Genomic DNA, 16310 nt, shown 5'->3' with positions numbered 1-16310 from the left:
CTCTGGCTGGTGTTTCTTCAAAATTAATCTCCAGGCTTACTGATACAGTCACATCCCTAGATGTTGCCTTCTCTCCCTTTTGCCTTTCCAGAAGCCCATTAGATTTGACACTTTGTTCTCAAATTTCAAAAAGTAATGTGGGCACCTGTTTTAATCATGTTGGAGCCCCATTTAGCTGTTGTTATTGCAACTGACAAAAATGCCTTGTGGTGTTGTGTCATTCCCCTTTCAGCCATAATGCATATGGGCTGCAAGAGGAACTAAGAAGGACCCAGGAATGCTACAGCCACACCCTACCTGGAGAGCTGAGGGCATCTCAGTCCACTTCTTAGTAAAGATATATCTCTACGGGTATATCTCACGATCTCTTGCATCCTTTGCAAGCTCTGTTGTCTTTTGAGCATTGCATGCTCCACCCATCTGGTTTGTTCTCTCAGTCTATGTATTATTTTAGCATTATAAACCCCTCTAGGCAGGGTTCTGGCTTATTAGTTGTTCTAAATAACACAGTTCAGCATTTTCCACCGACATTAAAATCACTGGGAGGATTCCAGTGTGTATTTCTACATGCTGCCCAAGAGCAGCCCAAGAGATCTGTTGTTGCGGCTATTGCTGTTGATTCCTGTCATTTTCACTTGCAAAGAATTACTCTCAGCTTGGAGTTTTCCTATTACCTTCCTGTTACCTTTTGAAAATGCGATCCTATCTGTATTTTACACCCTCAGTTGTTGGAGACTGGTCTATTGGAGAAAATGGCGTACAGCCCTACCAGCTCCACGCTGCCTTCCTGCTACTTACAGTCAGTCCAGGGGGCCCTGGCTCTCAGCTTTCTCCACCTTAGTCTCAATGTTGCCATTATAGAACTCAACAGGGAGGAAGATGGGGACAGAACTAGAATTCGTTGGATCATCTGCTCATCACTGGCTCTGGCTCCACCTACTGCTGACCTGTCTTCCACCCTGCCAGTCCCGATGGGCACTAGCCACCGCTGCCCAAAGCCTGGGCATCTTTCATTAATCTTACACTGGCAGAGCACCATGTCACACAGGCAGGGTAGCAGCAGTTCCTTTGTGCTGGCTTCTGTTGCAGGCCTAAGCCTTATGTCCATGAGACTTTGCTTTCAATTAGAGGGTGGCAGGGTGGAGGAGGGGTGTAATGGGGGAGGAGTATGCCTTAAACAGACTCTTCACTCTGCAGAAGAGGTGGTCTAAGTTAACACACGTCCACTGAACTAAGTGGAGAACCAAAGGGTTGTGCCCCAAGCTCTACTTCAGACACAACGGAAAATGGGGTTCTGATAAAAGCCCTCATCAGGCATTTCCCCCGTACATACCCTGTTTCCCCAAAAATAAGACAGTGTCTTATATTAATTTTTGTTCCCAAAGATGCGCTAGGTCTTACTTTCAGGGGATGTCTTATTTTTCCATGAAGAAGAATACGGTACACATACCAGTATTCCGGGGAGGCCTTATGTTCGGGGCAGGCCTTATTATCGGGGAGGTCTTATTTTCCGGGGATACCGGAAGTAGGTCAAAACTGGAAGTAGGTCTTATTTTCGGGGGATGTCTTACTTTCGGGGAAACAGGGTATACATGTATATAATGAATGCATTGCCCACAATGATGACACAGCCCCTTGCTATCAGTGTGTTTACAAATGGATTATGATACCCCACCCCCACCCCATGACAAAATGCAACTGAAGGAGGCATAGTGATTCCACACTGAACGTCTAGTGTGGAAGCAGCCTACGTTGGATTGCAACAATGTTATGCCAATAGAAGCTCTAGCATAGCAGCCGCCTGGCATACTGGAACCATAGGGTTACCCTGCCTATCAGTTTGCCAGTCACTATTAACTCCTGCTCTATTCTGCCTCCAGAGTTGCTATGTAGGTGTTGCTGATCATTGTTGATGTGTTTGTACAGTGCCTCGTGCGACCATCTCCATTCTAAGCAAGGCTAGTAATCTCGCATATTTATGTGACCGACTGCTATAATAATTATAGGGTGTTTTGAGTTTCACTTTAATTAATGGTTGTGAGCGACTTTGGATTACTTGCAAAAAGAGAGCTATGTGAACATGAAAGTCCTGAAGGGCAGACTTTCCAAAGTGTAAGGGGAGGCTACTCCAAAGAAGAGGGAAGTCTTTGTGAGAGTTCATGTAAACATCTCCCTGAGCCCCCCCCCACCTCCTTTTAGTGGTTCCCTTTTAGCCCTCATTGGCCAAAGCGGGTTGGGGAGAGGATACCCATCCATTCCTTTCTAGTCAATCAGTGGGGGGCCGAAGCCCCAGCTCCTTAGAACCACTCTTACTGCCATGGAGCTGTTAAAACAGCAGAGTTTTACCATCTTATTATGATCCTTCCCTTAAAAAGATTTGGGTGGCTTTGCCATCACATTTTAGTTTTCCAGGATAACATTCGTTCCAGGAAAACTGACAAAACATCTGTACAGCTTTCTCCTCCACAGAAGGGAAGGGAAGGGTTAAACCATGGGTAGGCAAATTAAGGCCCGGGGGCCGTATCCAGCCCAATCGCCTTCTAAATCCGGCCCACGGACGGTCCGGAAATCAGCGTGTTTTTACATGAGTAGAATGTGTCCTTTTATTTAAAATGCACCTCTGGGTTATTTGTGGGGCCTGCCTGGTGTTTTTACATGAGTAGAGTGTGTGCTATTATTTAAAATGCATCTCTGGGTTATTTGTGGGGCATAGGAATTTGTTCATTTTTTTATTCTTCAAAATATAGTCTGGCCCCCCACAAGGTCTGAGGGACAGTGGACCGGCCCCCTGCTGAAAAAGTTTGCTAACCCCTGGGTTAAACTCACCCCTCTTCATCCACTGTGATCCTGGTAATGTTCAGTGTCTCCCACTATGCTGTATACATTTGCAAATATATGTTATAGGGAAGTTTTTAATGTTTGATGTCTTGGTGTGATTTGATTTGTTGGAAGCTGCCCAGAGTGGCTGGGGCAACCCAGCCAGACGGGGGGGCATATAAATTATTATTATTATTATTATTATTATTATTATTATTAACACTTAGTTTGACCTTTCACTATGCTGGGGATGCCTGAATGGTTTCTTTTTATTTGAAGTGACTCACACTGCCTATGCTTATGAATTCCTACTATAGAAGTTTCCCATGCAACCATCCTTTCCACGTGGATTTGAATCAAGTGTGGCGAGAAGGTGGCAAATCAATAATACCAGTTCCTACAACATGAAATGGATTTGGCAAGAAGCCAAAACTTTAAGCTGTACATCCCAGAGAGCAGGAGTTCATTGATTCTTATTGACAGGTTATAGAGGAAAATTGGGCCAAGGACTGGAGTGCTATTTTTGCCTTCTACATCCCTTGAAAGCTTTGGACCACAGGTGAGATGGATAGTGCAAGTATTTTCTCCTTGCAACTCAGCTCACCATTCATCAAAATAGATTTCAGGGTGGAGTACAACACAAATTACATAAAAAGTGTCACAGGTGATATCCAGCTAAGTCATACTTGGAGTTGATTTCAGTGGATGTAATCTGAGTATAAACTGCACTCATGAACTATAAAACAATACAACCAATGAGAGCAAATAAAAATTACAAAGTAGGTTCTTTCAATCCACAAAAAGCCACAAATCTTCAGTTAGCACCAAAATGCTACATGTGTTGGCATGCAAGCATCCTTCCACAAATGGATGTCTCATGTCTTTGCATAAGGCATGTCCCCTGAGAATGGTACATGAGGTCAAGCCTCCTTTGAAGATCTAAAGCCATAGTAGGGCATGGCAAGATGACCTTTAAAGATCATAACATGTTTATAATGCAAAGCATATTGGATGGTTACTTCCTCAAATACTTTTCTTCTATTGTCATAAATAACAATCATCAACAGTACACTAACCACTGGAGTTTAAATTTGGATTGAGGTGCTGTTGTTTTTGCTTACACCCAAACTAAAATGTATGTTGACCTGTTTCTGACCCCAAGAAAAAGGAGGATTTTTTTTCATTATGCAACACTTTCGACCAGTTTACATAATCTGAATTAAAAGTGTCAATGCTCACCAAGACAGTTCATTAAGTGCTCTAAAGCAATGCCTTGGCTGTTTCCAGTGTTTTTACTTCCAGCAATGTGAAGTTTCTGTGCTGAATATAGCTGCAGTTCCAGGCAGCTAAAGTACCGGTATATAGAAGCCTTCCACACCAACTGAGATGCTGATTTGCTATTTCTTTGACTTACGACACTAGCATTGTAGGCTTTCCATGTATCTGCATAATCAGAAGAGAAAAGAAAGGAAAGGAAAAGAAATATTTTAATAGGTTAGTTTCACAGTACTGCTATTTACTCGGTATTCCAATACCATTAGTCATTTAATCATAGGTCCTAGGGTAAAAAAAATAACAAAAGACTATGGCTCTGCTCCAAGGCGTTTAACACACACAAAAAAACTTTTATATATAAAACTACAGTAGTACCTCAGGTTAAGTATTTAATTCGTTCCAGAGGTCTGTTCTTAACCTGAAACTGTTCTTAACCTGAAGCACCACTTTAGCTAATGGGGTCTCCTGCTGCTGCCGCGCTGCTGGAGCACAATTTCTGTTCTTATCCTGAAGCAAAGTTCTTAACCTGAAGCACTATTTCTGGGTTAGCAGAGACTGTAACCTGAAGCATATGTAACCTGAAGCGTATGTAACCCGAGGTACCACTGTACTATAAAACTACTCTTGGTCTTCTAGGATAGTGATTGCTTTCTGAGAACATTTCTCTTCTAATAGAAATGATGGGAAAGCATATAGTGGAGACTGAGTGTCACAATGCCCAGGGTTGCCCTTACCACTGCAAGCAACACCACAGAGGGATATAGGAGCAAAGGCCTGCCCAGAAAATTGCTGTCATGGCCCTAACAGTATGGATGGGGTCCATACTTGTATCCTAGGGCAGCCACTAAGGCCCCAGTCTTTTGCAAAGAGCTGGTGTTAAGATCTTCCCAACATTCCCCCCCAGTCCAAGACTATGAGCAATGCAAGGATCTGACCTCCTTTTTCCGACATTTCCAACCTAGTGTTACTTTGGAGCATTATGGGAAATTTAAAAGGTGGTTAGACCCAGCTGCCCACAGCTGCTTGGAGTGCCACCACTGCTGTTCGGCCTACTGACAGAGCAGAGGCCCACCACTTTGTCCCACCACTGCTGTTCGGCCTACTGACAGAGCAGAGGCCCACCACTTTGTCCCAAGCTCCTTTGGATCCAGAGGCAGCCCCACAGAGCAGAGTTCCATTCCCAGCCTTGTTTATCTTGACAACTGCCTAGAACAAGCCTCCATTAGACAATATCAGTGGTTGATGAGTGACGTTTCCTGCATTCAGGATGGTAGCTTTATGCTTGTTGGACTTTAACTCTCATCAGCCTCTACCAGCAAAACCAATGGTTGGGGAAGATGAGAACTATAGTCCAGCAACATCTGGAGAATCAGAGGTTCCCACATCCCTGAACTACATGCTACCTCAATTCCAGCCAGTCAAAATGGGTTCATCTCAATGCCTTCTGAAAGCAGCTAGTTTTCAGATGGCAGATTTCAGACTGGCTTTCCCCGCTCTCAGTTCCACCTCTCTTTGTCTCATAAATAAACAGGCATAGACATTGGCATTTTGATTTTTTCCTTTAGGTCCTAAAGAGCCAAAGTGCATGTTACCCTAAATGCTTCTTACACTGCAGGTGTGGGTGTGTTTTAACTGCAGTTCATTCATTCATAATTTTATTATGATCAAAGACCAGCTCGCAGGGGGCTATTCAATCCAGATCTAAAAACCAGTGGTGTGGAAGAGGATTCGATCCTTTGTCCCCACACCTTGATTTCAGTGAAATCCTCCCTGCCACTTCCCACCCACACCCCCAAATAATAGCTTCCCTTACAGGTCACATGATAGCTTTGGGGAAGACATTTCCATCAGAACTATGATATATGGGCATAGACTGTCAAGTTCAAACCACTTTCCCCACATGGGTGGTTGCTTTGAAAAACAAACGCACAGGAGCAATTACAAAGACACATTTAATGTGATGAATAGTTTCGTGAGAGCTATACTGTGACTGCCACATAGATGCCACATAGTGAAATCCTCCCTGCCACATAGATGGCAACACAGACTGTTGTAAGTATAGCTGGATAAGGCAAATTGCATGTAGTATAGAGAAAAAGATAGGTGTCCACTTTATATTAGTACGTTCTCTATGTAGCACCTACAGCATTCTCTAAATGTCATAAAGGTAGCCAATAACAAGCTGTCCTCTTATCCCATATCTCCTGCCTTTAAAAGTAACAACATCAAATTCACCTCTGTATTGGGCTAATACCCAGCCAATGTTTTGACATTCAGAAGTGCTCTGTGATGAAGGTAGACTATTCCCATGCTTTGATGAAACTCCATCACCCTGTGGATAGCATCAACAGTATCACAATAGATACAGTGAACTGAAATGGGTTCCATTTTATTGAGTAGCCAGTGTAAGTAAATAAATGCAACCAGCCCTTCCATTGAACTTCACTCTTTATGTAGCAAGAAATAAACATCCAAGGTCACTTCCAGAAAACATGTTTATTGAGTATTCATCCTAATTTGTTTGCACAAAGTTTGCAGGGACTGTTGGCTATTTATTGAGCATTGATTGTAGCTTGTTTGTGCAGCAGTTAAATGAAATTGCTTCAGCTAATGTTATCCCACACTCTCCAGTGCGTTTCCCCATCACTTTCCTTATCAGAAAGGCTTGGAGGGAAGCAGGATCATTGTGCAAAAGCTCCAAGTCAACTTTAATTACACAACCCGTATTGGCTGGTGTGTCGTTAAATGCGCCCCACCTGAAAATGACAAGACTCCAGCAAGGGGACCCTAAGAAACATGAACCCAAGCAAGAAGATTCACTCTTCCAGCTCTTCTGGCAGAACTGCAAGGCCCGTAAAGAGAAACAGCTGGCCCTCCAGATGATGCTGGACTGCACTCCCATCCTTGCTGATAATTGGCCCTGCAGGCTGGGGCTGATGGGAGTCCAACAACACTGGGAAAGCTGCAAGCCCCCTATCGCTTCTCTATAGTCTACCACCAGGTCTTTTTAAAGCTGCATTGGATTATAGTGGACACCATGACTGAGGCTGCATTGAAGCAGCATTTTATTCTGTTTTCCTGATATTTCCTTGGCCTGATAATTTCCATGTTTTATGTGATCTTTCACAGAATGTAAAAGACACTTTTTGAAATCTGGTGGAAATTTAGCACTAGTTTCTATGCTAATTGTTTGCAAGCCAGTTAACCCAGAAAATTGTGAGAGTTTTAATCTGTGATTTTCATAGTCTTCAAGGATCACGCCATGTGGTAAAACAGATAAAAAAGCCACTGTTCCATAATGCAGCAAGTATTGCAGTTAAAAGTAATGTTAGAAACCAGGACAGAAATGCTATCTTTATAACCAGGAAAACTAATGCAATAATCCCTGTATCTGAATGCACCCTGAGTGCAGTAATCACCTACCTTTCTGCAGGGGGTAGTTTACAATGGACTTGTGCAAACTCTTGCACAATTGTTTCTTTTGTTGATTACAAAGAGGGTTAACTGTAACCCCCTCCATAGGAAAAAGAAGAAGCAGTTTTGCTAGTGCTACTATCCCATTGTAGATGCAGAAAGTATCACTGGGCCATTCACTAGTGATTTGCTGAGAAGAAAAATTATCTGGGGCACATTGCAAAACAGGAGAAAGACACTGGGCTAAATCAATAAGAGTAATGCTAATCAAGGGAATTCCCTTCCGAAACCAGGAAAAAGCAAATCTTAATGCCTCTTCCTGCTAGAGCTAGAAAGACTACATCATTCACCTGTCTATCACGCTAATGCTTTTTATATACTCCTTATAAATCAGCTCTAAAAGCTTTCTATAAATGCCAATTAGCAGTTAAGGCAGAGCACAAATTAATCCTAGCTTGAGGACAGCATAGGGAAAGTCAGAGCATGTTCACATTATTACATTTTTTCTACACTCCTTTGAAATGCATCTTCGTGAATATGCACTCACAGTCAGTGCAGCCAACATTCATAATAAATTCCAAAGGTGCTGCTACCCTTGCATCACAGAAGGCATGCTCTTGTGTTTGAATCCGTCCCAGTTTTCAGTGAAATAGAAAGGGTTGACTGGCTAACAAGCAAGTGAAGTAAGAAACACTAAAGGCTCAACCAGATATGATGACGAAGATCTGTGGTCCAGATCTACTCCGTTTTGTTTAAGAAGCTAATAGCCTTCCCCAGCCAGGTCCCCTCCATACATTTAGGGCTACATCTTCCATATTCCCCAACCATTGGCTATGCTGGCCGAGACTGATGGGAGATGTAGTCCAAAACATAAAAAGTGAACAAGCTCACAAGCTCACTCTGAAACTCACCTACAGGTGGTACCTAACACCAAGAAAACTAGCGCTAATACGCCCAGGAACCTCACCAAAATGCTGGAGAGGGTGCACCTCCACAGGCACATACCTCCACATGTGGTGGGAGTGCCCCAAAATCCAACTATTCTGGACAACAGCCATACAAGAAATATGTAAAATAACTAGGCAAGTATTAGACATCACCCCAGAATTGGCCCTACTAGACATCTTCCAAGATGACAATGCCCATTTACACCACAAAGAACTCATAACCCACCTACTTTCAGCAGCCAGAAACACCATAACCAGACACTGGAGAGACCTGTCAGGAGTTAGCATGGACCAATGGTACCAAATAGTATAGGAAACTGCCCTACTAGAAAAATTAACCAATAAACTGAAACTGACACGGGGACAAACAGAAGAAGACGCCTTTACCCCGGTATGGCTCCCCTTTACCACATACACAGCCCAACAAGACAATGACAATAATCCACCAACAGCATACAAATCAATATGGCTAACCTGATCCAAAACACCTACCCACCCCACTCACACACGAAAACAAAGGTCACCACAGCCAATCACAAACAAACAACCACACCCTAGGCCAGCCCCAACCTCTCTCACCACCAAAGAAACACAAATGAACAGCAAGAGCAATGCTGACACCAAACCCTACATACATTAAGCAAAATAGAAACATTGCCACCCGACCCCACCCCCACCCATCTTCCCCCCTCCATCCCCTCCCCCCCAATGTCTCAACAAATGAAACTGATTTGTAAAAATGTTACATGGAAAAAATATGAGAGACATTACACTTACTTCTGTAAAACAAGAAAACCTTTAATAAAAAAACAGAGCTCTGAGGAGGAAAGAAGAGCCCTGATGCTGAAGGTGAAAAAAATAAAAAATAAAATAAAGAGTGAACAAGGTTATAGTGCCGGATTTATGTATAGGCTAAGTAGGCTGAAACTCAGGGCCTCTAAATCTAGGGGGCCTCACCAGCCCTCCCACTCCCCAGCGGGCAGTCTCCCCTCTCCCAAAATTGCAAACCCAAGACTTCATGCGAGGGCAGGGCAACTCGGGCCTCTAAGTCTAGGGGGCCTCACCAGCCTGTCCTCTCCCCAGTGCCACAGTCTCCCCTCTCCCAAAACTGTAAACCCAAGACTTCGGGCAAGGGCAGGGCAACTCAGGCCCAGCAACTATTAGACTCAGGGCTAGCCAGTGGGGGCCAGTTTGAAGCAGTGGGGCGCAACTTGATTTTTATTTTTATTTTGTAGGACCTCAGTTCACAGCCAAAGTCTGCAAAATCTTATAAATAAAATTCATCTAGATTGCCCTGGTGCAACCTAGGGCAATTGCCCTGGGGCCCCCTTATGAGAGGCCCGTGGAGCCCAATTGCTCCAATTGCCTTAAGGTCAGCCCTGATGAGACTGCACAGGGGTTGGACTGACACTACACTACAGCATGGCCATAAACTTGTACGTTCAACCGCTGAAATATACACCCAATATGTAGCAATGGAGATTTCTGTTACTGCTCCAATCCAAGATAGCCCTCTCTCTGATACAGAAATCTGTGGGTGCAGGAGACAGGATTAACACTGGTTAAGAAAGTGACTGTTAAGAATGTGATTTTATTTAAAGATAACTATGAAAAATGCTGGATGGAAGTGAAAAGGGACTTAGAAATATGGTCAAATTTGAAGTTATCATTGCTAGGCCGAATTGCTGTGATAAAAATGAATGTATTGCCAAGGATGCTGTTTTTGTTTCAAACATTGCAAATTCTGGATAAAATGGATTGTTTCAAGAAGTGGCAGAAAGATATTTCTAGATTTGTCTGGCAGGGCAAGAAGCCCCGAATAAAATTTAAGATATTAACTGACGTTAAAGAAAGAGGTGGATTTGCCCTGCCAGACCTTAAGCTCTATTATGAATCAGCCGCATTTTGTTGGCTGAAGGAATGGCTGCTTCTTGAAAACACTGACGTATTGGATTTGGAAGGGTTCAATAATGTATTTGGTTGGCATGCATATTTGTGGTATGATAAGGTCAAAGCACATAAAGCGTTTAAAAACCATATTGTCAAGAAAGCACTGTTTAATATCTGGATAAGATATAAGGACTTGCTTGAAAATAAAACTCCAAGGTGGTTGTCACCAATGGAAGCAAAGGCTCAGAAAAAGCTCAATATGGAGGCCAACTGGCCGAAATATTGGGAAATACTGGAACAAGAAGGAGACAAATTAAAGCTGCAGAGTTTTGAAAAACTAAAAAACAAAGTACGGGATTGGCTTCATTATTATCAAATAATGGAGGCTTTTAATTTGGATAAGAAAATTGGTTTTCAGGTGGAGAAATCAAAATTGGAAACAGAACTGTTAGATCCTAAAACTAAGAACTTGTCAAGAATGTATAACTTGCTGTTGAAATTGAATACTCAGGATGAAATGGTGAAATCTGTTATGATAAAATGGGCACAAGATGTTGGACATAACATTATGATGGCTGACTGGGAACAGTTATGGACCACAGGTATTAAGTTCACGGCATGTAATGCCTTAAGAGAGAATATAATGAAAATGATATATAGGTGGTACATGACACCAGTCAAGCTTGCAAAAATTTATCATTTGCCTGATAACAAATGTTGGAAATGTAAAGAGATTGAAGGTACATTCTTTCACCTTTGGTGGACATGCCCAAGGATTAAGACTTTCTGGGAGATGATCTATAATGAAATGAAAAAGGTACTTAAATATACCTTTCAGAAGAAACCAGAGGCCTTTCTCCTGGGCATGGTCGGCCAATTGGTGCTAAACAAGGACAGAACTTTCTTTATGTATGCAACAACAGCAGCAAGAATACTCATCGCGAAGTATTGGAAGACACAAGATTTACCCACCCGGGAAGAATGGCAGATGAAAGTGATGGACTATATGGAACTGGCGGAAATGACTGGCAGAATCCGAGACCAAGGTGAAGAGTCGGTGGAAGAAGATTGGAAAAAATTTAAAGTTTATCTACAGAAACATTGCAAAATTAAGGAATGTTAGAAGGATGTTGGAATGAAGTAATGTGGTTTTAGCAGAAATGATATAAGAGATTAGGTAAAAATGGATTTGTTAATTGGTGAAAGACGAGAATGTAAAATAACAGTATATTAAGATAAATTAATAGGATAAAAACAAAGCTGGAAAGGATTTGCTGAAATATCTAATTGAACTATAATACAAAAAAGGGAGGTGTGAGGAGGTCAAGGAAATAAGCAAAGGAAAGAAAATTATGTAAAGGTTTGATCTGTGTTCTTTTTTTTAAATTGCTTGTATTTTTTCTGTCTTTTTTATTTTTCTCTTTTTTGTTTTTTTGTTTTTTTCTCTTTGTAATCTTTAAAAGTTGAATAAATATTATTTTTTTTAAAAAACAGAAATCTGTGGGTGCAGAGGCAAGCTGTATACCTACTTTTAAGCTCACTAAGCCCATCACTTCACCCTAAATAATTGGGGCAATGGGGTGGGGAGTTGGCTCTAATAGTGCAGCTGAACTATATGCAGTGGTGGAACAGATTTTGAAGAATACATTACAGATGAAGCCCTAACCCAATCAATTCCAAGGCAGCTTTGCTGTCAACTTGAAAAGAACATGAATTATAACCGAGACAAGCAATGTGGCCAAGCAAGCGCTGCTGGAGGCAATTCCACTTTCAAATCAGAGAGCAATTTTTTAATTAAGCAGCTTCAAGGTTGCATTAGCATGTTTATTATACTGCTTGAGCAACATCACACATTTTTTAAAAATGCTTTTCCTTTCCAGAAGCTTGAACAGAATGCATAACATCCTGTCTCCTTGTTTCCCTTTTTCTTTCTGGTCCTCTCCAGTCTCTACACTTGAGCTCCTTCCAAAGAATCCTGCATAGCATTTGAAGTCCCAGCAATCAACTGGTTGTTGGAGCCTCAAAGTACTGCATCACCTGATGTCATTGTGACCTCAGGTAAATAATGGACAGGTGAGGTGCCATGCCCACCTATCAAATTCTGATGAGGTTGAGTGAGATAAGGATCTGGCCCACTGGCAATATCCAGTCCCCACACCCCACTCTACAGGATTGTTCCCCACATTGGATTATTTGTATTATGCAAAGGCACATATGACCATCCTGGTGCCTTATTTGTGTGTGTGTGTGTGTGTGTGTGTGTGTGTGTGTTTTGTTTAATGCTCCTTCAGGAAAAGGCAGTTGAGATGAAAAGGCTGGGGAACAGCATAACTCTTGTTCATAATTTTCACAGCTCAAATACCACCTGGCTTCAGGACTTCTTCTGCAGAGTTTGTAAACACATGCAAGCAAGTGAAATCCTCTGGGGGAAGGGAGGCAATCTGGAGTGAGGAAATCTCAGGTGGGGAAAGGGATAAGCTCTTGAACCCCCAACCCACCCCCCACACATACTTTCAAGTCAACCTGTTCTGAAGGTTTCTTTGGTACATATTGTCATGTGCAGTCAGCTCTTAACTCAAGACCAGCCAGTCTGAAGCATTAATACCACTGGACAGGGTGTAAATCTTAGAAATAATGTATCTTAGGACATTAGCCAGTTACTTTTATCACTGTAATTTCAAAGCTTATATTGGCATTTTGCAATACTTTGAAAGCAATTGTTTAATATTAAGCATCAGTCCTCAGAGTTTAAACAGTTGCCATTGATCACTAATATGGAAGGCTAACGGCCTTAGATTCACACATAAGAACATAAGAAGAGTCTGCAGGATCAGGCCAGTGACTCATTTGCTGATAAACTACATCTGTGATGGCTGTGTTGTAGTGGTTAAGAGCGATAGACTCGTAATCTGGGGAACCGGGTTCGCGTCTCCACTCCTCCACATGCAGCTGCTGGGTGACCTTGGACCAGTCACACTTCTCTGAAGTCTCTCAGCCTCACTCACCTCACAGAGTGTTTGTTGTGGGGGAGGAAGGGAAAGGAGAATGTGAGCCACTTTGAGACTCCCTAGGGTAGTGATAAAGCTGGATATCAAATCCAAACTCTTCTTCTTCTTCTGTTGGATGCTGTTCTCAGAGTGCCAAGCAGATGCCAATGACAAGTCCACAAGCAGGACATGTGCTCAAAAGCACTCCCTCTTCCCACTGTTTCCAGCAACTAGTATTGAAATCCCCCAGGGATCTGTCCCCCAGTGAAATGTTTCGTGTCATTGCCAGCCAGGCATCTTTACTAGACTATGACACTTACCTTCTGTCTGGCTGAAAATGGGAGCACAGGTAATCACAGGCAGTTAACATGGACAAACAACAAGTGGCTTTCCCCTGTGATTATTCCTTGTAGAGATAACTGTGTTATCTGTTTTTGGAAAATGAACTAAGCTACAAAAGAAAAGTGGCTTCTCAAATGAGAACCAAACCCCCCCCCCAACCCTGCTGGATATCGTTTCGTGTCACCCGTACCAGTAAAAGTTTGAATTAAGACAAAACAAGAGTTTTTACAGCATTCCTTGTTTTTATTCTAACATTTGTGGTGCCATGGAGTCTGCACACCCATCTCTCCCCCAGGGCTTTTGCAACACTTAATGAGAGTTCTGAACTCACAAATGATATGTACCTGTGATGCAAATGGATGCCAATTGGTTCAGCATCAAATTATCTCCACTTAGGTCCTCGAGAGGAGGATTGTAAACATGCATCAACTCAAAACGTGTAAACAGAACCAGTAGTTCAATATGCTTGTCATCTGATATTTTAAGAGAGGTGGGGCGGACCCTCATTTCTCGGTGCATACTTGCTCAAAACTCCTCTGAAGACAAACTGTTCCATGCATCATGTATCATTTATGGTGCTTGTAGTTCTCATGTTCCTCAGCAATTGTGCACGTAAAGAAATGTCAAATATCTAAGGCCTCCATGTCAGGAATCTGGCCTTCCCTATCACTGCAGCCATCACTGATAAACAGTGCATGTGCCACAAAAGGCCTATTGGAGAGAACACTGGACATGATCATACATGGGTACATTCAACACATGTACAGCTGTCCACCCAATCTGTACCCCACATCAACTTTTAAATCCACCATGCGTTCACATTATTATTTCTATGGACTCTTTGTACATGTGCAAAGCATAGCATTGGAGCAGCCTTATGCACTCCTTTTATATGGATGAAGTAGAGAAGAAAGCAGGTGTCACATGCTCCCTTCTCCAGCCTTGAGTAGCAGCCTGTGAGGCAGGTTGGTGCTGCTCACCTGGCTTCCCAATGCAGACTTCACTGCTGGTATCCAAAGAGGGGGTAGGGAGGTGGCAGGGAAGTCGGTGTGGGCAGAGCAGCAGATACAGTCCAATGCTCCTGCCACTGCACCTGTGCCACACTGACCTCCCCACCACCTCATCACTACCCCTCTCAGTTACCAGCAGTGGCTTCCACAATAATAAGCAATGCAGTCCCACCATGGTCCACCGGCCACTACTGACTCTTTGAACCTTGGGGGGTGAGGGTTCTGAAATACACAAAGAGTCTATACAAAAAGAGCAGACTCTCCACTGCACAGAGTCACCCTCCAACTTGGGATGGGAGAGGGAGCAGGTGGGGCTGGCATGCTCATCTTCACTTACTTTTCCATACATCCATGCATCCAATTTAGTTAGTTAGTTAGTACACCAAACTTTATCCGAAGATCTCAGGGTGGTTCACAGTGTAAAAATACAATATAAAAATACAAAATACATAATGAACACAAGAACAATACAAACCAACAACCCTCCCTCCCTAAAACACGTTTAAAAGGATATAGAATGTTAATCAGCCCAAAGCCTGGTTGAAGAGAAACGTTTTTGCCTAGCTCTGACCAAACCAATTCCTGCTTAGCTTCTCTAAGGATGTTGCAACCTATGTGCCTCCATGTGACCCACGGGGGTTCTCTGCAGCATGGAAATCTGATTCTTAGTTTGCTACACACATTGCTCCACACACAGACACACACACACACACACACACACAGAGCTCTGTTGATATCATTTTAGTTAAAATGGGAGCCTAACTCTCCACCTCTTTTAAGAACTAGATATGCGGAAATAGCCACAGGCTGGGGCATTTTGGCATTGTAATCCTGTCAATCCATTTGCACTTTCCAAACATAGCTTTATTGTGAAAGTTAACAAACAAAGCAGGCAAGATGGGGGGAAAGTATGAGCAAGAATAGAAGATTTCAGCAGGCAAACAAAGGAACAATGAAAGGGTGTGTTCTCCCTCCTGAAAAAAGTCCTTCAAAGGGTGTTAGCTGCAAAGATAATAACACCAATGCCTCCCCTTTAAGGTAGTAAGTCCTTTTGTTCAGCAAATAACATGGAGATAACTCATCCCTCAGTGTCACTGTTTCAAACACATTTAAATTAACCCTTCTAATACCACCATCATCTCAGAAGTGTCTGTGGAGGGCATATATTGATTGAAAATGTATTGTATTGTAACTGTATGAATAAATGTTTTCTGAATTTTTTATTTAAAAATTAACCCTTTAAAGGCATCAAATTGCTCTCATATTAACAATTCATCAGTTGCAACTCCTATATCATCACCATCGCCAAATAATTAATTATAATAATAGTTTATTTTATTACATTTATATGCTGCTTGATTGTAAAAAAAAGAAAAAGCAACCTCATAGCAGTTTACAAAAATATAAAGCAATAAAATTGATAAAAACTTAGAACAATACTTTAAAACATACCAAAGTTAAAACAGATAAAAATTATCTCAGTTCAGTAATAATAAACACTTGGTTGTCACCTTTGTACAGAAATCCTATACTCGGTAAAAGGTAAAGGGACCCCTGACCATTAGTCTAGTCATGGACGACTCTGGGGTTGCCGCGCTCATCTCGCTTTACTGGCCGAGGGAGCCGGC

At 42.3% G+C, this 16310-nt stretch overlaps 1 long non-coding RNA gene across 1 annotated transcript in view; it reads left to right on the top strand.

The window, feature by feature from the left end:
- Window positions 1-4563: 4563 nt before the first annotated feature.
- Window positions 4564-16310, top strand: part of LOC307213688 — a 196824-nt gene continuing 185077 nt past the window's right edge. Inside the window, exon 1 of the long non-coding RNA XR_013837640.1 lies at window positions 4564-4699. This is a non-coding gene — a long non-coding RNA (uncharacterized lncRNA). The remainder of the gene's footprint in view (window positions 4700-16310) is intronic.

Source organism: Podarcis cretensis (genome assembly GCF_951804945.1).
Source record: "Podarcis cretensis genome assembly, chromosome: 3".
NCBI lineage: Eukaryota > Metazoa > Chordata > Lepidosauria > Squamata > Lacertidae > Podarcis > Podarcis cretensis.
The sequence above is the reverse complement of the archived record's forward strand: the minus strand, read 5'-3'. Positions and strand labels throughout refer to the sequence as shown.